The sequence below is a fragment of the Ixodes scapularis genome, unplaced genomic scaffold (assembly GCF_016920785.2).
Source record: "Ixodes scapularis isolate PalLabHiFi unplaced genomic scaffold, ASM1692078v2 PGA_scaffold2__306_contigs__length_199485367, whole genome shotgun sequence".
NCBI lineage: Eukaryota > Metazoa > Arthropoda > Arachnida > Ixodida > Ixodidae > Ixodes > Ixodes scapularis.
The window spans coordinates 18,712,284-18,738,630 of NW_024609857.1; the positions used below are offsets into that span (position 1 = coordinate 18,712,284).

At 43.6% G+C, this 26,347-nt stretch overlaps 1 pseudogene; it reads left to right on the plus strand.

Moving 5' to 3' along the window:
* Positions 1-722: 722 nt before the first annotated feature.
* The window catches only part of LOC120846979, a 33,549-nt pseudogene continuing 7,924 nt past the window's right edge, over positions 723-26,347 (plus strand).

A 26,347-nucleotide genomic window follows, 5' to 3' on the forward strand; every position in this document is an offset into this window, starting at 1 on the left:
CGAAGAAAAGGAACTATACAGAAATGCGAAGAGTTCCAACTTCCATGGCTACTGGATAGACGGCGTCTGTGTGATCTCTCGTCCCAGCCTTGGGCACATACTAAGTTAGATCCCGACCGTCCCAAAGGAAAATAGCCGCAGGATCATCATCTTTATCGTCGTCGCCTTCGTAAGAAATTTTACGAGGTTTTAGGACACACGGTCGTAAGCGTTCACAAGTGTGTCAACCCCCGTTCAGCTTGATAAGGTTAGTTCAATTAAGAATTAGTAACGTTAGTTTTGCTCGGAGACAAATGCGTCGCTTATTAAATTTAAGAATTAGTTACATTAATTTTGAATCGGTTAAGAATGAGTTGCATATTACGTTCAGGTAAGGACTGGTTAAGGAATTTTTTACCCGATATTAAGTTCAGTTATGAATTGTTACATTTGTAAAGTCTAGTTAAGAAATTTGGGAAGTTAGTTGAACAGTTTTGATGCTTCAATTTATGCATTAACTTGCGATGTGAAACCCTGAGGAACGCCTTTGCGAATTCTAAGAAGACAGTGTCGACTTGACCATTGTTATCAATCACTGAACCAAAATTGTGAACCGTATAAAGAGGCTGTGTCACTGTAGAAAAGCCTCGTCGGAACCAGTGATGATAATCCACTAAGAAAGTTTAAGGTTCTAGGAAAGTTACGATGTGCTCAAATATGAAGTGTTCGTGAACCTTGCTACAATGACAGATGTTCTCTGTTTTAGGTACGTAACTTTACAATTTCTCTCGTTTCTCTCTTAAAATTATTAGATGCGAGGTTCCAAGATGAAGCAGGGCATAGGCAGAATATGACGTCACTGCTGATATCTTAACACGTGGCATCTGTGCTACTAGACATCATAGCTAGTGAAGAATGTATAGTGTCATAGGTAATTAGGTCTATTTTAATACATTTGCTATTATCGTTGTCGTAACAAGCTAAACCGTCGCTTTCATCATTACAGGTTGGTGTAATTTTCTTGCAAAACCATTTTTAAGGTTTGTAGCTGCTGCCACTGCTGAGCCGTTCTTTTTTGTGTGCGCCTCTGTGTCATGGAGGACGAGGGTCCTTGTTTATCATGTCACAAAACTTTACCAGTGAATGGTGTTTTTGCGACATGTTCGGAATGTGGTCACGGTTACCACTTTGGGAATTGTGCTGGTACGGATGAAAAGACTTATAAAGCCAAAAATTGGAAGTGTTCGACATGCCGGAAACCAAAATTCAGATACACCCAAAATCCCCAAAAGGGCAAGAAGGATCAGGAACCTGATGTCGCTACACTGTTAACCGAAGTCAACGTAAAACTCACAAGCCTGGCGACAATTACGGAAAAGGTTGACACGCTAATGATCATGAAAGAAACCATCGTAAACATCGAAAAATCAGTTCAGCACATGTCTGACCAATATGATGAAGTCCTTAAGCATATTAAAGAACAGGACAACGAAATAGCTGAAATAAAAAGTAGACTTGAAAACGTAGAGAGAAACAATGGTGGCCCTGACGTCCAACAACTAAGAATAAGTGTAAACAACCTAGAACAATACAGTCGTCGACAGAATCTGGAAATACATGGCTTACCGCGGAAAGAACACGAGAACCTTCTACACACTGTAAATGAACTCGCGGCCAAACTGGAACTTCCTGAACTCGCTGAAAGTGATGTCGAGGGCATGCACCGCTTGCCAGCTCGTGCTGATAAGATCCCTGTCGTGTTAATACGTTTCAACTCACGAGCAACAAAGGAAAAGTGGATTAAAAAGAACTCAAGCTTTCGGGAAAGGCAGTCTAGCATACGCTTGTTTGACAATCTAACAGCGGCAAACAAGAAACTGTTGTGGCTAACAAAGGCAAAGGCGCAAGAAAAGGACTATCAGTTCACATGGCAAAAAGACGGAAATGTGTTTGTTCGTAGGAGACAGGGCGACCGAGCTATCAAGATCGAAAATGAAGACGATCTTCAGAAGATAAACTAGAAATAAAATAGCTACAGATAGCATATATCGGTTTTCCGTCTGAAATGATTGATAACAAAACAGAATGTTCATATTATGACTCTGCTTCCTTTAATCATTTTGTGAGAAATACTTCTACCAATGAAAGAGGACTATCTCTTTTCCACTTAAATGCACGAAGCCTGAAGAACAAACAAGATGAGCTAGATATTTCCTTGAATCAGTTGAACGTTATGTTTGATGTTCTGGCGTTCACCGAAACTTGGTATACCTGCAAAGATGACGCTGTTTTGTTTGATGGCTATCAGACTGAAAGTATGTATCGTAAACACAAAAGAGGAGGGGGGGTTTCTTTGTATATACGGCACAACCTTATCTACACTGTTTTATCTGAATATTGCTCAATCTGCTGCGATTATGAGTCTATGGTTATTAAATACGAACAGATAATTATAGCTGTGATTTATCGGCCGCCATCTGGTTGTACTGCAAATTTTTTTGGTTTTGTTGAGAGTCTATTGGATTACGCTACGTCTCTAGGTCTCCAGTTAACGTTAATTGGCGATTTCAATATTGATATACTGTCTTTAAGCCCAACGTGTATAAACCTTATGGCGATTGTACAATGCTATGGCTTTCATAACATAATTGATATACCTACAAGAGTTACACTGGAAACAGCTACTGTAATCGATTTGTGTATTACGAATTGTAATCCTAATGAACTCACAGGAGGGGTGTTAACGTGGAATGTAAGCGACCATCTGCCAACATTTTGTTTATTTAAGAGACTTAGGAAAAGCCCCATGTATTTCCCTTGTATAACTTACCGACCTATCAGCAAGGAAAGCCTTGACATGTTTTACTCCTCGGTGTCTAATATCAATTGGGACTTTGTATATAATGAAAGTGATCCAGACATATCATACAATCTTTTTATTAGCAAGCTCATATCTTTATATGACAATGCCTTCCCGCTAAGAACCTTGAAAAAACATAAGAAGTCAAGAAAGCCTTGGGTGACTCCTACGCTATATAAGAGAATAAAATATCGAGACTCCGTATACGATAAATTTATCAAGCTAAGAGATAAAGATATCATTGTCAAGTTCAAAAAAGTTCGAAACAAACTAAACTCGGACCTAAAAAAGGCACGTCGCGAATATTATATAAATAAATTTATGAGCATCCTAGGTGACCCTAAGAAAATCTGGAGCACTGTAGGGACTTTGATTTCCAGGCCTAGTGATCCACCTCCTACTGAACTGAAAATTGACGGCAAAAGCTACGGAGGTAAACAGCTCTCAGACTTGTTTAATACTCATTTTCTAACATCAGGAGCATGCTCGTCTTCCCCAACCAATGCAGCTAATGTCATTTCATATATACGTAATAACGTAACTAGCTCAATTTTCTTTTTTCCTACGGACGAGGAAGAAATAAGTACCCTGATTGCTTGCCTTAAAAACAGTACAGCCCCAGGTGAAGACGGTCTCAAAGCTGAACCAATTAAATTCATTTCCAGTCTAATATTAACTTCGCTAACACACATATGCAACACGTCACTGTTAACTGGTCGCTTTCCAGACAGAATGAAAGTAGCACGCGTTTGCGTTGCACATAAGGGTGGTGTACGGAATGACCTCAATAATTACAGGCCGATTTCTGTACTTCCTATTTTTTCGAAAATTTTAGAACAAATAATTAATAATCGCCTGACTAGTTTTTTCACAAAACATAATATAATCTCCGAGCAGCAGTTTGGGTTTCAAAAAAATAAATCTACGGAAATGGCACTTGTAAATATTAAAGATAAAACTATTACAAACATTGAAAATAATCAGTTTACCATCGGAATATTTCTTGACTTCCGAAAAGCCTTTGATTCAATTAAACATCAAATACTACTAACAAAGCTAAACATGTATGGTGTAAGGGGCATAGCGAACAAATTAATTAATAGTTACTTAAGTTCTCGATTACAATTCACCACTTATAACGGCGTCAAATCAGACATCCATCAAATAGCATATGGCGTCCCGCAAGGATCAATTTTAGGACCATTACTATTTCTTATTTACATCAATGATATCGTTAATATTTCGCATCGCTCAGAAATGGTATTATTCGCAGACGACTCGAATGTATTTTTTTCCGATAGTAACCTCCAGTATCTCGAAAGCACAGCTAATGATTGGTTAATGAATTTATCACTGTGGCTAGTTGCAAACCAGCTTGAATTGAATATTTTAAAAACTAAATATATTGTTTTTAGGGCAAGAAATAAGATGCTTAACTACGACTTAGATATAAAGTTTAACTCCTACAAATTAGAGAAGGTTGAGACATTAAAGTTCCTGGGTGTATGGTTTCATGAACAGTTGTACTGGACAACTCATGTGTCCAGGTTGTCTATAACACTCTCCAGATCAATTGGCACAATACAAAAAATTAAGATATTTATTACCAACATGGCTTAAGTGCCAATTATACTATGCACTTGTTCACTCTCATTTACATTACTGCTCATTGGTTTGGGGTACGACTACTAAAAATAACCTTGAAAAACTACTAGTGCTCCAGAAAAAAGCGATCCGTTCTATTGAGTGTCTAAGCTATAACGATCACACATCTGCTTATTTTAAAAAACATCGCTTGCTTACTATACAACAGTTAATAATGTTCAACCTTACAAAAGCCATCTTTCATTATCTCAAAACTGACACGGAGTCGTTTCACACCCAATTTCCCTTAAGAGAAACTAACTACAACTTAAGACGTGTGGATTATGCTAGAGGTCACACACGTACGAGCTATGGTGAACAAACATTAACACAGCGAATTCCCCAACTTCTAAACATGCATCCTCAAATTCTGGAAATAGCTGAAGCAGTAAATTCAATAGATACGTTCAAAAAAAGAATAAAGGATTATATTTTGAAGCTTGAATAATATATTGGATACAAATGTGTAAACAACCTTGTTTTTTTGTGTTGTATTTTTTTTTTTTTTTTGTTTTTTATTGTTTTTATCTGTGTTGCCGCTCTGAAACCTGTATGGGGCTCGGGACCTTGGTCAGGTGCTATTAAGCACCTTTTGTCCCTGCCACCCCACTTCAAAATGGTTAATAAATGAATGAAATGAAATGAAATCTACGCACACAAATGTCGTAGAAAAATATAAGCAGAAAGGCTGTCGTTTGCCGACGCCTGGTTCCACCGTCAAATATCGAATCTGCCAATGTGTATTTTGATGAAAAGTCTGGGGCGGGACTCCATTCGTTAAAACGTCGTTCAACCAACTGAGTGCCATCTTCCGAACGATTAGTGAGATTGGTCTATTTTATTCTCGCGGAGCGAGCGAAGATTGTGTTCGTAGATGGTTTGTCTGCTAACGCCAGCAAAGAACGTAGGTCGTCTGCTACGAAGCGCCATTTGCAGACGGAGTAAAACCAAGATGACGCAGTACGTCGTCTGCTAAGCGACGGGTAACAGAAGTTGATCTTCAACGAACCAAGGGAAGGGACGCAGTGAGATCGGACGCATGCTGAAATTACGATCCTCCGCTATTTCACGTTAAACATCCTTGACAACCAGCGCATCTCTTCTTTTTTTTTGTGTCAAGTCTCATGTTTCTTTCACGATTCACCAATCCAAAGCAAGGAAAAGATTCTGTCGCCCCTTTAGGTTCTTTAACCTAAATGCTCTAAGTGCCGCCATTCAAGCGGTAGAGCTTAAATGTGTTCCATTAGCATTCAACCCTGATGTGGCAATTATAATGGGACTTGGCTGCACAGTAAAATACCTGATAATGATGTTTTCCCTCATGGTTCCAAAGTATTCCGACGGGATCGTGGTTCAAGAGGGGGTGGGGTCGCTCTTTTGATAAAGGAAACCATTTGATGCACGTCTATTGAGCATGGCCAGGACTGTGAAATGATATGGGCCTCTAAAGGTTTGGTTGCCAATCAATGCTAGAAGGAGCTGTCTGTAGATGTCTTCAGGCCAGTATTGATATCCTACCGAGTTTATTCGAGTTTCTGCAAAGTAAAACCAAGCAATGTTCATGTATAGTAATGGCCGGTGATTTAAATTTACCAGACATAAACTGGAATTGCGGGACGCGCAATGGAATATGCAAGCAATCCAGGCTTCTCGTCGATATTGCGTTTAATACTAATTTAAGAAAACTGAACAGGTGTCCCGCAGGCGTGTAAAATGGTAGGGAATCCTTGCTTGATCTCGTATTTTTATCTGAGGTCGTTACCATAAGTATTCTTGGCGTATCAATCTTGGAGGGCATATCTGATCATGCAATAGTTCTATGCGACTTATCTTCACCGCAGCATGCGTAGCAAAAAACCAAAGCAAAATCTTATCGTGATTTCAACAGGCGTATGATATCGATATTACAGACTTCTAGAAGTAGCTCTGGAGAGGTTTCTTGTGTTTTCCGATGGGAACCCGGACTCAGTAGATAAGCTTTGGCTCGTTTTTTAAGCAAAACGTCATTTATTACAAATTTTGACAAGTTTATTCCAGAGCGACCGTCACAAGGGAAGAGGCACAATCCATGGGTAACTTGCGATATTTTACATTTAAAACGAAAGATAAACCGAATAAAAAGTTTGCAGCCAACTTTAAAATTTATGCTTCCTCCTCTTCGCCAAGAGCTACGCACCCTTGTGCACACATCTAAATATCGTTACTTTAATGTCGCAATACAGACCTTTCTAAAAAAAAATTAGGCTCATTTGACAAAAAAAAAAGTGTGATGATTAAGGAGTTTATTCGTAGAGGGCAGACGTTTTCGATGAAGCGAGAATCGCAAGTGAGATTAAATACTTTTTCTCTACTGTCTCCCTGTTAATAACTCTTTGTTGCCTTCATTTAATCATGACAGTTGTGAAATCAGTGACTTAGTGGTTTCTACAGAGGGATTTTTTAAACAGTCTTTTGCACATAAACAATAGAAAGTCGAGTGGCCCAGATGGAATTCCTAGCGCTTTCTCACGAAGGTACGCGGAATGGTTTCTTTACGTGATTTACATTTGCAGTTCAGAAACTTGTGACGTGCGCTTGTGACGTCTACTGAGCATCATCGACAAACACTAAACCGAAAAATTGCAGAACCATAGAAGGCACGCGCGGTATTTTACGGCTTTCTGAAAAACCGCACAACTTCGATGGGTTTTTAAGTTTCGGTTTGCAATCGGAGCTGTTCTCGGCACTGACCTCACCGCACCCCATGGAGAAATAGTGCAACCAGCCTCTGCTGTGTTACGCGAGGACAGCACAGCGGAGGTTGGTTCCACTATTTGTTCACGGGGTGCGGTGCCCTCGGTAGCGAGAAGTGCTCCTATTGGAAACCGAAACTTAAAAACCCGTCGAAATTGTGCAGTTTTTCAGAAAGCCGTAAAATACCGCGCGTGATGGGCTCTTACAGTAATGGTTTCGTCGAAACTTGTAATCTTGCAGAAATTATCTTTCCTCGTATTTGTTTGTACTTGATTTAACGGAACTTGTTATATTACATAAAATTTCTGTGCTGGGATATTTTTTGCGATTAGTTTAACAGAACTTGTAATGTCACGTATGTTTTCCCTCCTAGGATTTTCTGCAACTGCTCTCAGAGAATTTGCGATTTTACATAAATGTTGTTAGTGAGGAGCAGGAAATATATGTTGAATAACAGAAAAATTAAAAACAGAAAACATAGCTTTACAGAAATTTTCTGGCAGGCCAGCTGCCAGACAATTTCTTCTTCTTTACTCAACTTTTTTACAGTGTACGGTATGGTAACCGCCACGCGTATACTCAAGTGACGTGAACGTGGTACCTGTTTTTACGTAACATGTACGCACAGCAACTCAGCGCCGAAGGGATCACCTCACCAGCGCAGTCTTGTCTCCATGTTTCATGAGGCACCGGCGTACGGCTTCGAACATGGAAATCTCAGCAGGAGGATGCTCGGGGAACGGTGAATAGACGATGCTGTCCTCAATGCGTGCTGTCACCATCTTCGCTTTACTCTCTCGAACCGTAGCCTGCTCACGTAATGTGTTTTCAACACGCCGCTTTCAGAAACCTGTCGCAAGGTTTTCGTTATCTGTAACAACAGACGAAGTTTACAACGGCATTTTAATTGTTACTGTCGTTATTTGACATAGAAACAAACGCCCACAGGCCTTTGTATATCATACTATAGGGTGTCGTCACGGCGACATTCAGAACGCACTCAAACTTTCTTTTGACATCACTCGCGACCGCGGCCACGACGAAGTGGGCAGTAAAACTACGGAATCGGCTCCGTGGGAGCTTTGACCAAACGCGAGGGCGGACACGCGAAGGCGAAAGCCAAACGCCAAACGGCGGCGTTCCGCGTTATAACGCGTTCTACGAGAGCAATGGAGACAAAGGCACCTATAGCTCTAGGTCTGCCCACTAACCCTTCCACTCGGAGCTCGGCGTTCTGTCGACCCCCCCCCCCCCCCCTCCCTGCACACACACAAACACTCTCGCCTCCTCCTCTCCCTCACTTTCTTGGCGCGTAGGTATATACGTTAGAATATACAAGAAGATTGTTCGCGCATTCTATTTTCAGAGCTTTAAAAATATAGGCGGGTCCGTAAATTTCATTCTTTCTTCACTTTTGGTCTATAAAAATGAAAAAAAAAGAGCGTGTTCTATTTGTTGTGGTTTTCTTAGGCCTTTACATGTCTGCAAAAGACATGGTGCTCGCGGCAGACATGATGACAGAATTGTCGAAGGACATACCTCAAGCATGTTCGAAGCCTGCTTGCTTCATACATGTATGGAACATGTCTAAAGACAGTTTGTGCATGACCATTACCGACCAATGTGGCAGAACTGTTCGTACAAGGAAGAACACTCCTCAGATATTGGCTGAAGGCCGTATTTTTTATGATATATTAGCAGTGGGCGGCCGATTTAGCGACACAAATACACTTTTATATAAATATATAGGCAATTTAATTTTTACGTCGTGCTGGAAAAAAGATGGTAATATCTCAATAACAAAAAAAAAAGGATATGTACGCTGCGCAAATTCTTCACTAAAGCCGAGGTCACACTGCATATACACCATACAAAAAACAGTCTTCATCCAGATTCGAACACGAGTCAGCGCGAGATTCGCGCTTTGAATTCCGCATAGTAACGAGTTCTGTAACGAGTTCTTATGTATGATGAGTGAGCAGTGTGACTCCCGCTTTAACCCGAGATCGCACTGCAAACACCAGTAACCCCAATATCCGTGGTTCGAATGCCGCGCGCCCACGCTTCTCCTTGTCCTCGCGTTGTCATGCGGCATTCGAACCACGGATCTCGCGCTGACTTGCGGTCCAATATCAAAACCGTTTTTGAGTCATGGCTTTAGTTCTCGAGTTTTTGACAGTTTTTGACACAGGCAGATTTTGGGAATTGGGCGATCGTCACGGGTCGCGTACTTAGAAGCTTCGCCAAACTAAGATACCTTCCGCATAAGAAAAAAAATATACGTGTTTTTTTAAAACTATGTTAAAAGCAAGATGATGTTCATAAAAAGGCCTTGTTTTTTTTATTTTTGTAAAAGATCCAGAACCTGGTCTTTATGACAATAATTTCCCAGGTTCGAATGATGACAAGAAATATAACGAAAGCTAAAACAAATTCTAATTTAACAGGTACAATAAAACTCTAGACATAGAATCTTATCTTAGCGTAAAACACCTTTGAATACACGAGGAAACCCTAAAAGTTCAAATTTCCTCAAAAGGCTATTTCGAAATATTTTTGTTTATTTCTCGTTCAGGCCATTCCCTTGAAATGGCCTGAAATATTCGAACGTCTTTTAAAGACACAACATATCGAGCACCTTCTTTTCCCTAACCTTATGAGCAGAACAGGCGCACAACAACATTACCTTATATTAGAACATCAACGCTACCTACTAATTTCCGCTAAATAAAAAACACTAGTCACACCCAGCCCCGATACCTGGACAATGCCTAAACCACAGACGAATATAAATTGAATGGAGAATGGAAGCTAACTGAGCAGTATGGTGGCGGCACAACTGGCTCTCTTCCACGCCTGCAATCAGTACCCCAGTTTCACTCAAGTGTACACAAACGGATCTATTGATGATCAACGATCCGCTTCTGCATTTGTGATACCATCTTAAGATACACATCGTTCATTTCAGCTATCCCACCGATCATCGTCCACAACAGCTGAGTTACATATGCTATTCCACCAAAATTACAATTCATTTGACGTGCAAGCCCGATAAAGGAATGAGTCATATGAAGTGACTCTCAAGTGGCTCTCACATCGAAGCAATCAATGAACTGTAAAAGCATCAACGGCGGATACATTCACAAAGTTTTGATTTAAACGACGACGGCAATGAAGGCAGGCCACAACATTTCACTTCAGTGGGCTCTAGGAAACTTTGGCCTCAGGGGTAATGACGCGGCAGACTGACTTACCAAGACGGCACGCTGGGACAGGAAATATTGTCACGAATGACAAGTGATGAGGCGATAATAACTAAAAAAAAAAAACTAAGCGTTTTATGGGGCGAATTTGTGCCCAAAAATAAAAAGGGAACAGAAGAAAACAGTAGAGCGTCGCGGGCGTCGATGTCGGCGAAACCGCAGGTTCGAGCGCGGGGGCGAGACTGACTCCGGCTTGCCACGCGGAGCCGCTTTTGTACACGCGTGGGCTTCCGGAGCATTCGGCGTAGAAGGTTCGGCGCGTAGAACATTCTAACCTCGAATCAGCAAGACGGTTCTCGAATTCACTAGAACATCACATTCTAGTGTCAATAAAAATGCGTAGCCGCGGCCAGAAATCGAACCCTGGCCTTCTGCGTGGAAGGCAAGCGCGATAACCGTTAGGCCACGGGCGCTCTGCCTGTTTGGTCAGCTGCGCTCGCGGCAATATCAACGTGTTCCTTTTTCCCATGGGGACACTCGGGATATATTAAAGAGAAACTGAAGCGGTTTCGCGTTTGGGGGAAAACACTCAGATCATCTCAATTTGGCCTCCAGGATCACGAATATTAAGATTATTTTTTCGATTCGGTGCACGGAGGCTGCAGAAAATCATTTTCAAAGTAACACTAAAGCCCCTCCTTCCCGTAGCGCGACGTCGTGATACGAGTTTTCGGAATCTCCGCTCTCACGCACCTTCAGCACCTATAAAAGCTATACACTAGCAAGCTGTATCTTGCTATTGTCGAGAAGGTCCAAAGAAAATACGTCACGATTGGCGTCAGTGCGGTGAATATACTAGAAAACCTTGCAATTACACGGGCTGCCCACACGAGCGACAGGTGCTTGGCGGCCGAAAGATGTATGACATAACAACTGGTCAAAGGTTATTCGTGCTTTCTCACGTTTAGTTGTGTTTAAGGGGAAAACGAAGGTGATATTCAGATCCACCGGATAAAAATTCTCTAGAATTCACCTCTAACTCGTTTTCTTTAAGAACCTCCTTAGCGTCCCTTTAAGGTCGGTAGAACGCAAGAAGTGCAGTTCTACGGTGTTTGACGGACCGTCTAAATGCTTCATAGTCCACAAAGTCGACCCTCCGATAAAATTCCGTGTTTCCATTTCTCTCACACGCAGCATAGCCTACGTCTCATTGTCGTTTATACCGCTAGCTTTTTACACCGTATGCGTTGTGCGGGTTCTTCAGAATGTGGTTGCGGACAGTCGTCGAAGATGAAATTAATCTCTTTCTAGAATGCTCGAGATTCGAAAAGTGTTGAAGACAGCTCAATTTACGGCTCTGTACTTGAGGCAGCCCCTTGTCTGAAGAGAGGGTGCTGGGACCTCTGCCCAATCCAGGTCTGCAAAAACGGGCTCTTTTTGCCTTACGTGATTTCATATTGGAATCTAAAATAGCGGACAGTTATTGAGAGCAATAGATCTTCATCACCAGCAACACAAACATAGCACAAAAGTAGAACCACCATTATTTAATAAATTGACATTTTATACAGTCTATAACTGTATTCTTGGTTGAATATTATCGCGCTAAAATGTGCTTTTAATGTAAAAAGTGTTTTGGTAATCTAATGTAAATTACGACTCCTTCAACGTATATTGTACAGTACACAATATACTCGCCTTTGGTGAATTAATTATTTTATGTCAATCACATAAAACAATCATTGCACCCTAATGTGAATAGCATACTTTTAGTGCGATAGCATTATTATGTTACTGATCCAGATTTTCAGCTATGCATAATTTGGCCTCCTAATGCGCAGTAGGTATGCGCAGTAGGCCATTTCAGCTCACAGTACTTTCCCCCATACCGCCGCGCGTAAACGGAACGGCAGCATGCACTCCCTCATATTCGCACCCTCTTCTAAGGACCTGACGACCTTGACGTCGTCTTCGACGTCGTCCCTGAGATCGTCCCTGAGATTGGCCCTGAGGTCGTCCTTGAGGTTGTCCTAAACATCGTCATTGACGCCCTCTCTAGGACGTCGTCCTTGACGGCGTCTAGGACGACATCCTAGAGAACGACCTTAAGAGCGACGTCTAGGATGACCTCAAGGGCGACCTCTAGGGTGATCCAAAGGATAAAAAGGATTTAGCGTTTTACTAGAGGACGACGCTATATATACGGGGTAGTTTCCCCGCTAAATTTTGCGGAAAACATGACATCACGACCTGTACACCAATGCCGTTTCCCCGCTAAATTTGGCGGTGTACAACGATAACTGCTTTTGCATTCAGAGATTATATCCCCTGTGGTTTCTACAAATTTGCGTCGCCCATCAACGTTTCTTGTTTATTTTGGTGCGCATTGCAGGGTGTTCTGTGGAATGCTTAAATTATGTGACAACTCCGAAATCTCAAGTAAGTTAACACTAATCACTTATTTTACTTTTTTTTTATTTTGATCAGTTTTCAATACCGCTCCAGGATGATCGGAACTAATCGCAAAAGCCTGAAACATAAATCACTCACCCTCCAACGATGGTACGAAGCTTGAATCGTCGAAGAGGTCTTCTTTATATTGAAAAGCAAAATGAAATAAAATAAAACGTCGTCCTGTTGATTGCGCCTAGATAGGGGTAGATATATCCGGTACGCTGCCCGCAGGTAGACAGCCGCGCAGTATTTTGGATATTGAAATTTTGGAGTTGAAAGATAAAACTACAGTTTCGTGGCACATGCCCTTGTTGTTTTGATACGTTGAACTTGAAGTCAACACCCTCGGCGGCCGGCTTTGGAATGATTCTTTGCTCTGCCGGGAGCATAGGGGATTTGACAAAAAAAAAACAAAGAAACGACGTTTTGTAGCTTTACGCCGGCCGTGACTCAAACACAAAGCAAAACCACACGCGCGACTGCTACACATGCACTGAATAAAACAGAACACGCTAAGCCATAAAACATTTTTTTGTGTGTTTTATTTATGCTTTTTTTATTCACAGCAGATACCCGAAACGCTCGGCGAGGCAAGAAACATTCCGCTTTCCAAACATAGATCCACCACAAGTATTATCAATGATTGATTTCAACACCGCAGAATAAAAAAAAAACGTACGTTATTATAATTAGTTGCAACATAGATCAGCCGTAGGCGCGTCGCCTCCAACGCGAACTTTCTACTATATATAACGTCAGCGCACGCGCAGCGAAACACACCGTAAGGCAATGAGCGCGTGCTAAAGGCTGAACACTCTCTACCAATTTTATGTTGCAACCACTGGTCTCCATGACTGTTAGCTAGATCGCGTTTGCCCAGCTCCGCCTATTCGCAGGAATGTGGCCGCAATCGGCTATTTTTTAGGTTGTTATAATCTCTAGCCATCACAGTAAAAGGGGGGAAAGTGCTGTGGCGGCAGGCTGCCATACAAATAGCCGTGGGTCTAGTACACTGTATCGTTTGGTGATATTTCGTGCCTGATGGAAGTCGACCGACTAAGCAGATTCTTGAAACTCAGTAGATGCGACAGATGAAGGTCGACTATGGCGTCATGTTCTGCGGCGCGCTGTTCAAATCGCCCCAATCGCGAAATGACAAGAACTTATCATCGCTAACTATTCAGCGTTTTGTGGCTATCCTGGCGAGTAGGGACACGTTCGGTGAGAAATATTTATTTCTTCTCAAAGTTTTCATGACGTCGCCCCGTGACCCTTCAGCTGTGGGTAGGCAGATGTAAGTGGGAGCCTTTAGAGACGAGCGTGGTCTGCTCGGACTACTTTGAAGAAAAATGTTTTGACAGCACGGGTAATATTGTGCTCCGAAGCGATGGTGCAATACCCACTACCTTCAACCTGCTTTCAGACCTCCTCAAGGTAATATTGTACCCCTGCTTCTAGATATATAATCTTTATGTCCCTAAAATTTAATATCAGGGATTTTCAGAGCAAAAATATTATCCGTTTACTTATTAAACTTTAGTCTATCATTTTTTTGTTGTTGTTGTTATCGGCAATCTTGTGTATACCGGAGGCGATCATCTGAAGGATTCTTTCAATACCATCACATGCGTATTGCACAGAAGCTTATAAGTCCAACCATGGTGGCAACTTGCAACCGCCAGATGACTATGATGTGACTAGAGATGATGTAACTACCAAAAAGATGGCCTACTGTGGCCGAATTCGCGGAGTGGGCGAACGAGATACAGCAAATAGTCTTAGAGATCAGTGGTTGCAACAGACTATATAGGGTCGCACTAGAGCCCCTGTGCATGATATCTTTAGCTGCCAGAGCAGCGACACAATACAAAAATGCCTAGATGCACAAAGTAAACGCCGTATACCGCGTGCCAAAATATACTTCATCTCGCTAGAGACTAATTGTTACGTACCTCGTCGTTCAAGAATAAAATCAATTGGCATTCAGAGTTGCTCTACCTGTATTTGCAAGTGATGTGACCCGCCGGCAAAGCCATAGGGATCTCCGTTTTGGGCCTGGAAGATGATAATTGAGCTGCTAGCGGCGCCTGGCGGACTTTCGCATTAGTACGGTTCATTTTCTCACTCCACGTCTTCATTGAAACGCAATAGAAGTTGAGAGAAGTGCTTAAAAACCACATAAAACCGTGGTTGGCGTAACAGCAAAGGTATCATTAAAGTTTTGAGCGCCTCATTAACCGTATATTCAGCACATAGAAAACAAATAGTAGTCAGGAGTTTCTTAGACGTTTGCAAACATGGGTTCCCGACTGGTGCCCCATGCGTGCAAGCCGGACATGTACAAATTTCTTAAAAAAGGTAGTTAAGTTAAGTTGCTGAGTATCGACGCCAAAAGTTAATTTGAGTAGAGTAGAAATTATGCATTGGTAATAGTAATTGAGTAAACTTCTAACTACTGTAAAAAAGTAACGAGTTACTTGTGAAGTTACCTTCGAAGTTCCTTTTATATTTTTGCGATAGTAAAATAAACAGCAGTTTTTGATACCTGAAAAACCCTGCAAGCCTAAAATAATTGCCGTCATTTTATGGCTTGCGTTTTCACCAAACTAGTTCATTCGTCCATAGAAGCAATTGCCTTTCAAAGTTCTTATCGGAAAGTTTTCCCCTTTTCCTCTTAAAGACTTCCCCAGCCAAGCTAAAAAGACGTTCCGCCCCAACTCTGCGAACGGCAGCGTTGAATCTCAGAAACTGGCTGTGCAGGATCGGGCAAGCGAGTGTCGGCATCTTTGGTGTCCATGGCGAAATATGTCAGGTTTGCCTCGGCCTAGAGGGTCTTTTATAACAAACTCTCCAACTTTTTTTTTTCTTTTTTTCTACGGCAAGTTGAGATTGTTATGACTGGCCCCTCTTTATTCCCACGATGTTCGGAAAGTAGGTTCAGCGTGTGCACCTGACCGTCAAGGGATCAGGTCTAGCGCCACGACGGCGAGATCACCCGGACGACTGCACGTCTCGTCGCAGTGCTAGTAATATGCTACTAAAAAAAATTATTTTGGTTTAACAGAAGATTAAACGAAGTATATATACTTCGCCGCTGACGTCAGGTCTAGCAAAAGGATCTTTCAATGGTGACTCGCAATTCTCGCCGGCAACTCCGGTATCCTGATGCGCATAGCACGCCTGCCAAGTAAATCGTTTTCAACAAAAAGGAGGTTCCCCTGCGTGGAAGGTCGGAAGGACGCGAAGGATTACGTGAACAAGCGTTGTCGCTCGTACAGTTTCAGCTGGAAGCGTTAACGTGCACCCACGAACGGATTATTCGCGTCTGTGTTTGTGCGCGGGAGAGTCCGGCTTTGCTAGGGAGTATGCGCTGACGAGGAGACGAACATGGGAACAGGCGCTCAGGTGGGAGGTCATTCCAGTGGTTCCTCCCGTGGAACCCACCGCTTGAGTAAGACTCATTAAGCTGAAACGAAATATAGAGTGAGAAGGCGTGATTTTTTGCGGCCTTCACATGGGGGGTAGTTTCCCTCCCACGACAGCTCGGTGGTGTCGCTACAATCTCACCCTCCCTACAGCGCTTTGACTAATTCAAAGGAGGAACCCCAACCTCACAATTTCGGCACCTTTGCTCAGGGGTCAAAGTGGAGGCATTTTCAGGCTGGTTAGGCCCGCGGGCCTTGAGGCCGCCTGCCTGGAGAGACTTACGCGGACACCTTTTACCCTTCATACGTTACTGAAACGGGTTCCATGGGGGAACCCCCCCCCCTCCTTCCGCCCACATGCTGGAAGGAAATTCACATTGTTGTTAAACGAGAGAAAAGGCCGTAAGAAAGTGGCTATCAGTCCGTATGTGGCTGAGAAAAGCAGCCCGTATGGAAATCTTATATCTGGGCCATATCTGGCCATATCATACATTATATGATTATATACGGCCTATATACAGCCTTATCAGGCGTATATACAGACTTATCTGGCATATATACAGCCTGATATGGCGTATATACAGACATATCTGGCGTATATACAGACTTATCTGGCATATATACAGCCTGATATGGCGTATATACAGACTTATCTGGCATATATACAGACTTATCTGGCGGCCGGTTTTCAATAAATGAAAAAGTTGAAAAAATTTCTTTCTTAGCAAGCTGTGAATGACTCATTGTTCGCGAGCTAAATATTAGCACAAATAATTCAAAACTTCAGCTTTGACAAGCTTAAGTTTGAGATTATTTGTGCTAGTTTTCACGAGGATTTCAATGTAGCTTAATTATTTTAAAGTGTGAACATTACGCCCGAATAGACAATTTGCTAAATCCCCCAAGCGCCTCGGCCCGTAGTCGAGTAATCATGGGGACGGTGTTTCTTCAGCTGCCGAGTGATCGGAAATTTCGACCAATTCTATGGTTACACAGATTTGAGTGAAATTCGGAGTCACCCTGAACAAGTGTCGTACAGAACCCAAGTACCTGTCATACCACTTTGAAAATGTCCCGCCAATGTCAGTACTGTGCATTTCGTCCAACCTTCAACCTGGATGAGCTGCAGATATATCTCTTACATTGTTATCATTCTCGTACAGCTTCAAAGACTCTGATATTAAGTTAGAAAAGCTAAAAATGTCATAAACAGCTCCGCTGAATCCGAGCTAAATCCCGGTTTTGGTTGATGTGATTTCTCGGCTTTTAAGTAATTTCTGCTAAAACAACAATCACGAGAATGATAATATGGTAAGAGATTTCGACAGCTCAGCCTGGTTGAAGGTTGGACAGAATGCGCAGTATCATAAACGATGCCATTGACGAGAAAATTTAAAAGTGATATGACAGGTACTTGATCCCTATGGAAAGCTTGTTCAGGGTGACTACGAATTACACTCGTAATTGTGTAACCAAGGAATTAGTCAAAACTAGCCATCATTAGAGAGCTGATCCCCGTTTCCACAACTCCTCGAGTGCGGGCCGGGGCACTTGGGAGAATTGTAGACAATAAAAAGATATAAAGTGCTGATTTCAGGCTTGTGTCCTTTTGAAATGCCTTGCCAGATCTGGAATTTCCTTACTTAGCCAGATCTGGGATTTCCATACCTGGCCAGGGGTATCAGGTTATATCTGGCAGATATACCATATCAAGTTATATGTGGCCAATTTTTGATATGGCCATATCTGAAATATTCAGATCTGGGCAGATATAAATTTTTTGTAAGGGAGAGGTCACACGGCTAACACATCCTACAAGAGACAGTCTGCAGACACTGTCTGAGTCGTGTTTCTTCGGCCGTGTTCCAAAATTTACTCGATTTTACTCCAGGCTTTGGTACCTTGGCGTTCAAAAACCTACCCCCTTCCAGCACTTTTCAATCTGTGTTGTCACGTGACACGACCCGCCAGGGTAACTCATTTCCAGTTGAGTAAGATTCGGAACACAGCCTTCCTTGTGCGACGGTCCTCTCATATTGGTCATACGTGGATGGATGCATGTTAATGGCTGTACCCTTTGTGACGGGCGGCAGCTTGCGCCACCGAGTCTGGGATTAAAAAAAAAAAAAAACGTACAATTCCTCATTTTCCAAGCGAATTGTCTTCCCCTAACTGTCACATGGCAGTCTGCCATGTTTGCAGAAACTGTTTGCAAACATGTTTGAAGCATATATGAGAATGACCTACACATGTTTCGAAGATGCTTGAATCTGTCCGCAGATAATTCTGTCATCATGTCTGCGGAGAAAATTCGTGTCTTTTATGTGACATGGGAGTGGTGTGAAAGCGGCTTAATTAAAGAATCTCCCAGAGTATGCTTGAAGATTCGCTGCAGGCTCCACAATTTCCCAACCTTATCGGTAAGAGTAAGACAAGTTTAAATACTTTTTTATTTTGCGCTTCTCACATGTAAGGTGGGAGCGGTGTGTGAAAGCCCGTTCACAAGCGCGCATTTGCTTGAAACCGAGTTTATTTCGCGCTCTAGCGAAGAGAGCACAAACTGCCACGCTGGCATCGTCTATGCTGTGACCCTGAAATTGCATTTCAAGACTACGAAGATATTTCTGTATTCGCGAAATCAGGTGTACGTACTTTTTTATTGAGAAAACAAAATGTCACATTGACTTTTTTTGTTTTTGACACGATGGTAGGTTGTCGACACGAACACGGGGAGAGTCCTCGGGCCAGGAGAAAGAGGGCAATTGTACATCAGATCCCCAATGCTCCTGGCGAGCTACCGCAACAACGCGGACTTCACTTCGGTTGTTTTTACCCCTGACGGCTGGATGCTATCAGGTACGATGAAAAAAACTACGTTTTGGAATCAACAGTACTTCATTACCCGTCCAAGAAAATTCCCGCCCTATGTCTTCGTTTACTAACAATATTGATAGGCGTTTTTCAAATGGCTGACGGTTGACTTACATTTTTTTTTTTTAAGAAGCAAAGCAGAAATACTGATTCATACTGACTCCGTAAGGTTCCTTTTTTTTAGGTTGTCCGTCAAAGACATCTTCCGCTTTTATTCAATCGCTGAATTTCGGCGGCTGTGGCAGAATTAAAAATGATGTTTTGTTTTTAAGCAAGAAGTCGAGCGAAATATGATTTGCTTTTACAAAATTGGTTCAAATAAGCGAGGTTGTGCCGTGGAGTATATGTATAAAAGGCCATGGAGTCTTGAATTAACGAGGAGCAGTCTCGGTGCGATGGTACGTCAGAGCGATCTGGGCGCTAATTCAAAGTGGGTCTGAAATTCCGATAACCCTTCCAACACTATTGATAGGACAAGAACGGCGGAGTCCGTCTTTCAAACGTCCAACCTCCAGCGCCTGGTCGTTGCCTTCCGCAGTGCTTTGGCTGCGCGTCCACGCTCGTGGTTCACGAGATGCCTTCGACTTATCAAAGGCATGCAGGCAGCCCACACTGAAGGCGGGACAGCTGGAGCTCCTCTTTACTGTTCTCGTTCTGTAGTGATGCGGGACCCTCAACGGCACCTCCTAGATAGGCGGCAATGTACCCCGTGTCGATCCCACGCAGCGACGAGCACTATCCCGCTCTGCGCTAAGTCCCTCAATGGGCGCGTTTAGTCCGTCCCTTAGCAAATAAGCCTATATTTTAAATACATTTTAAATGCATTTAGTACATGTATTTTATCAAATTTTTTTGTCCGCACTTGAAATGCATTCAAATGCCTTTCTCGAAATGCATTCGAACGTATTTTTTTGGTGCACTAAAAGTATGAAGGAACATATATTATAAATGCATTCAAATGTATTCCAGAATGAATTAAATTTGCACCACGAGGGCGTTCTAAAATGTATTCGAAATGCATTTCTGCATTTTATTTAAATGCATTTTAGGTGTACAGTATTTCTATGTTCTATTTATTTTTTACATAATGCTACTGAATATCCCCCCGACTTCAAAAATGCAAGCCATCTAGTACAACAAATGCACAAATTAATGCTCACTCAGAGACCCCTCCCAGAATGCTAGACACACAAAATATAACTGTCAAACACATTGAGCATTTAACACAGATTGCAAGTAGAAACTGGTTTATTTTGTACTACCGGTACAATCGTAAACTCCATCCCCTCAGCCTTCTCGTTTTTTTTTATACAAAGCTTTATATTTAGACAACACCATTTCCAAATTACTACAGAATGCACTTTTACGCCTAACAAAAGATAAGCACTTGCTACCAACAACACTCACACGTGCGACGAAGAAAGAAAACAAAAAATAAACAACAGAGGAAACACAACTAGTGACTGATGTCCTTAAAGGTAGAGAAAAAAAATAGTTTCCTCTTGCACAACTTCTGGAACACGAACGTTGCCCGGACGCACATGCAAACAAACATTAAAAACAAAGTCAATTAATAAAACACGCATTTCGACAAAAACAAAACGCTTGCCGTGTGCTGTCGAAGATGAGCTGTCGCCCGTCCGTTTAGGCCGGCGGCCGATAGCTGAAAATCTAACACGATGGAGGCAAACACGCGTCCGGCACTGGCGAATGCTGCAAAAACAAAGGTGGTCGGTCTCGGAACTATGTGTTTCGCCTTGTAATCGCCTGGTCGTCATTCGGTCAACCCGCCAAGGCCTGTAGAATCGGGAAGGCGTCCGGCACACCTGCTGACCACCAGAAGGCACCCCAAAGTTGCACAAGAGGTGGCGCAGGATAGCCAGGCGGGCGTGAATATGGGCGCCATGTTGACTCGGCTGCAGCTGGGGTGCAATGTTGCGCTTTTTGCACTCCCAGGAGACTTGGAAGAGGGAAGTGACGTCAACGACACAGCAAATGCAGATTGGATGTTGACAGAAGAAAACGAAATCAGCACCCAATCTGAGCTTGCTGTGTCGTTGACGTCACTTCCCTCTCCCTAGTCTCCTGGGAGTGCAAAAAGCGCCACATAGCCCCCCTGGCCGCCAGTGGCGGGCAGATGGCAGCCATGTTGAATCGGCCGTCTCTTCACGATAGAAACGTGCACCTCGGAGCTTGAAAAGCTACACGAATGATCGAGAAACGTATCGTATGCTTTTCTTGAAGAGTCATGCAGCCCTCCAGGAATTGTTCGGCGAGGATTTAGACGTTTTCCGGCTAAAAACGTAGAAACTCACGGGACCCGTTGCTCTGGGGCAGGGGGCGCGAGCGCATCCGCAAGACGCGACCATGTTATGATGGCTGAACCATCCAGGTGGCTCTGTAACGTTCGATTTTGCACGTGCCACGATCGAATGCAAGCATCTGAAGATGCGCGATAACAAAACCTCTAAAAAATAAAAAAAAAGAATTATGCAGCTCGCGGCCGCAGCGTCCCATTAAACATTCCTTTCACCTTTGCCTTCTTTAATAGCTTCCGCGAGCACGTATGTTTCATTTTACGTGATAGCGAAGCCGAAGCTACTCGCAAAAGCGCGTCCTCCTGAAAGATGCTCGCACTGCACGAGCGGGCGGGCTTGGCAGGGACGCTGAAAGCTCAAAGCTCGCTCTTGTAGCCTCTGCTACGCTGGCTCTTAGAATGGAACAGAGTAGAAAAAAACTCTAGTGGGGAAGCGTATTGACGCATGTTCGAAACGCAAGCCAAATATTCTATTTTGCCCGCCTGGAGCGCTGCTCGAAACTTGAGAGCTAGGGGCCTATGGTAGAGACCTGACGCACGCTGGCCTCCTACTACAGTGCTGCCAACCGTAAAAAAAAGTGTGCATTTTTTTTTTTGGAATTGGGCAATTGAGAGTAAAATGTGTACATAAAAAAAAACTTCTTGCTCGAAATTTGCCTTGCTTTTTCAAGTCAGGTTTTGGCGAAGCCTACCTCGTGTAGCAACATTTAACGTTTATTTAGATTATGGCAAGCCAAATTATGTATTATTGTTGGTGTCGGTCGCGCTTATAGGGAGTATTCACTGGGGACATAGCTCTGGGGACATAGCTGTGCTCGACTGCTGAGCGCGTGCTGACGCCGGGCTTTCACAGTTCTTTTGCAACGTGCATTTCGCACCATCAAGAGTGTCGGTCTTAGCAGCTTATTAATGTGAGCTCGTTCTGAGCATGAGCTCTAAACATAGACCTCAAGTATATCGTCCAGTGAATACCCTCAATTAGCGGCGAGATGTTTTGGTGGCGCCCTCCTATGGTTCCCCCTTGTTACGTCATCACCTTGATAACAACAAGTTCGATGGTGTTCGTAAATAGCACGGTGGAAGCTTCAAATCATTGAGCTCTTAGAGCACCACTGCCAACACCATCAAAATTAAAGTTCTTTCATTCCTCTTATTTCCGTCGATGATAAATCCCCTTTCCTACGTCATAGTCAGCGTTCGGCCAATCGTGGAAGGCCGACCACAGCGACGCTTTCGGTCGCGCACGGGGCTAATAGCATTCCACGACTTTATGTATAAGTGCATTTGGACTGTGCCTAATTCATATTTACCACAATGTATTTTTGTAAATGATTTACAATATATTTCTGAAAATATATTTTAATACAAAGCAAAGAAAATTTTTATTGACCAAAAATATGTTAAATGCATTTTGAATGTACTAACATCGCATAAATGCCTTTAAGTGTATTTGAGGTGTTATTAAAGTACATTTTAGAAAACACTTATTTTTGCGTATTTAGAGAAATACATTTTAATATTATACGAAGGACAAACAAATGCATTTTAGTGTACATTTTAATGCATTTAGAGACAAAAAATACGTTTAAATGCATTTGAAGTACATTTGGACATATTGCGAACGTATTAGTTTTCACTAAGGAGTGCTCCAGAGCGCGAGAGTTTGGCGCTCCTTTCACAAAAACGAACAGGAGTGCCATCGAGACTGACACTCGAGCGCGATCTCGGAGCGCGAGTGACTCCTTCGCGCTCCGTGACGTCACGTAAACAAATAAGATGGCTGCGCTGCTCTTGTGATCGTCGAGACGAAAGGCGTAGTCGGACCGCTGCCCCTTTTAAGTTTATTAGTGCTTAATCCAGCTGGTAAAAACGATTTGATTTGAAAGCCAAGACAGCAAGCAATGAGCGTTCCGAAAAAGGTGTGCTCGTACATCTCGCCTGAAAAAGAAATTCATTTATCAAACGGTAGCGTGCCGATAGCACAGCTACAGGAAACGTTGGGAAGATGAGGAAACATTCGGACCGCTCTATCCCTTTTATAATTTTTAGTTCACTGAATAAAGATACTTTGATCTGAAAGCCGAAACATCAGTGAACGTTGAGGATAAGGTTTGTTCGTGCGTGCCGATAGCTCGGTGACAAAAAAGTTGTAATGAAAAGACGGTCAGACCGTCGCCTGCTTAAGGGGTGTCCAAACAGGACACCCCGTGCGTTTTGTAGTGTCCTGTATGGACACCCCCTTAGGATTCTTAGCCCAGCCGCAGCGAATAAAGATACTTAGGTTGGAAAGCCGAAACACCAGTTAGCGTTGCGGGAAAAGTTTGTTTATGCATACCGCCTAAAAACGAATGGATGTGCTATCGAACGACGCTGTGCCGGTATCGGCGCAGCTCCCGTCTCGCTGCGAGACGGAACCGACGGAACCAGGGAACCTCTGACAAATTTGAGGGTTTCCTGAGTCGACGAGCGGGTTCAAGAATGTTGTCTTTAATTTAAATCTGAACAGCATGCATGACCAATAAGTAGATTGGCCAAGGTAACCTTCCACATATGTGCATGAAGCGAGTCTTTAAACCTTTTAGGAATATTAAAACGTTCATAGAAACTTCATGACGTCGCCGTCTCTTTTGCTTTAGACTCTGCCGCTCCACACGAGCCTAATCATTTATCTTCGAAATATTTTCGGCAACTGCCACCCGTATCCACAGTCGGAAGGAGCTCGTGTGGCCCGTCGATAGTTTCTGGCCGTGTTCCAAAAACTACTCGACCTAACTCTAGGGGCTCTAGGGTAAAGGTGGTTATCGAAAACCTACCCGCGTCCAGCGTTTCTCTATTTTTGTTGTCACGTGACTTAATCCACCAGGGTAACTCGGATCTATTCGAGTAGCTTTGGAAGGCTGCCTCGGTTTGTCACGCTCCTGTACGCTATGCGTCGTTTAGTTGCTGCGGGAGTAAAGGAGCGCCGGCTTAGCGCGCCCAATGTTTTTTTCGAGAAATGTCTAGGGACGTTAGCTCCGAGGCGTACGAAGCGCTTCCATACCGTTGGGGAGAAGTTTCGTGGCCGATGTCCCTGACGTTTGTTCCATCAGAGAATGTGATCAAGTCGTCCTGCGGACTATATGTTTGCGAATGTCGTTCAGTCCGACAAATGCTTGTATGTTTCATGAAGAAAAAAAGTGCGTTTCTTCGTGCCTCCACCGTGATAATGGAACTCAACGTCGGCAACAATGCGCCGAGAAACTGAGGGAGAGGAAAAGACAGGAGCGAACAGGGACGTCAGCACGCCGAACTCTGTCTCGAACGTCTAGTGGGTAGCAGCATTTGTCTCCACTGAACTCGTCGTACGCTTTGGAACGCGAAACGCAGGTGTCAGGGGTTTAGCTTTCGCATTCGAGCACGGTGGACGACTGCAGTGGAGGCAAAGAGCTACCCACTAGTCATTCCAACCAGAGATCGGCGTGCTGAAATCCATGTTCGCTTTGTCTCCTCGTCTCCCTAGGCGTGGGTATAAACTGGGAAGAAAAAAGTGAAAGCCGTTTACAACTCCCTGTAACGCCGAATTGGAGCGCAGCTCTTGAGGAGGAGGAGGGAAGGGCACTGAGGGGAGGGTAGACCCCTCCTCCTCCTCCTCCTCCCCTCATTCTTTAATATGCTCCGGGGGGTCACCTGACCTCGGGGGGAGTGGGTCACGTGACTTCGGGGAGGGGGGCCACGTGACCTGGGGGCCACGTGACCTGGGGGCCACGTGATCTCGGGAAGTCACGAGACCTTGGGGGTCACGTGACCTGGGGATCACGTGACCTGGGGAGTCACGTGACTTGGGGGTGACATGACCTTGGGGGTCACGTGACCTGGGAGGTCACGTGACCGGGGGAGTCACGTGACCTGGGGGGTCACGTGACCTTGGGTTGACTTTGAAAGGGGTCACGTGACCTTGGGGTGACCTTCAGAGGGGTCACGTGTCCTGGGGGTCACGTGACCTTGGGGTGACCTTGGTTACGGCGACGGCGACGCCGACGCCGCTCAAGCCGGAAATCGGCCCCTAAGAGCTGCGCTCTAAAAACCCTTGGTGAAAACAGCGGCACCGCGCCCCGTGGAGAGGTAGTGCAACCAACCTCTGCTGCGCTGTCATCGCGCGACGCAGCAGAGGCTGGTTGCACCATCTCTCCACGGGGCGCGGTGCCGCCGGGGCTGAGATGCGCTTCGATAGCAAACCGAAACTTAAAAACCCGTCGATTTTGTACGGTTTTTCAGAAAGTCGTAAAATGCTTCGCGTGCCTTCTATCGTTCTGCAATGTGTTGATTTAGTGTTTTTCGATGATGCTGAGCAATTTTCTAATTTAAACCATGCCCATATACACAATATTAAAAAAGATAATTACGCAAAAATAATTAACAACTTAATTATCCCGGACTTTAATAATTTTCCTAAATGGGCCCCTGCCCAAGGACTAAAATTCCACAAGCTTTTTTGCGTTGCAATGAGTAGTTTTCACAGGAGCGATTTGGCCTGCGTTCTCTGAAACATCCTATATATATATATATGAAGTAGGAGAAACGAGGATTTACTCATTCCGGAACCAGAATGAGTGTGAAGGAAACACAAAGCCGCAGAATGTATTTACCGTAATATCCCAAGTCATCGCCCATCCCCGAGTAATCGCCCACCCCACTATTGGGGCCAGTATCGATTTTCAAATGAAACAGCGAGTCATCGCCCACCCCTTCAAATACCCCAACCCTGACTACTCGATCTGCGAACATTCATCCTACCCAAATGACGCGGCCGCAGACCTTACAGTTGGAGGGCGTCTGTGACAAAGTAAAGCGAAGGAGAGAAAGACACTTGCCTTTGTTTACG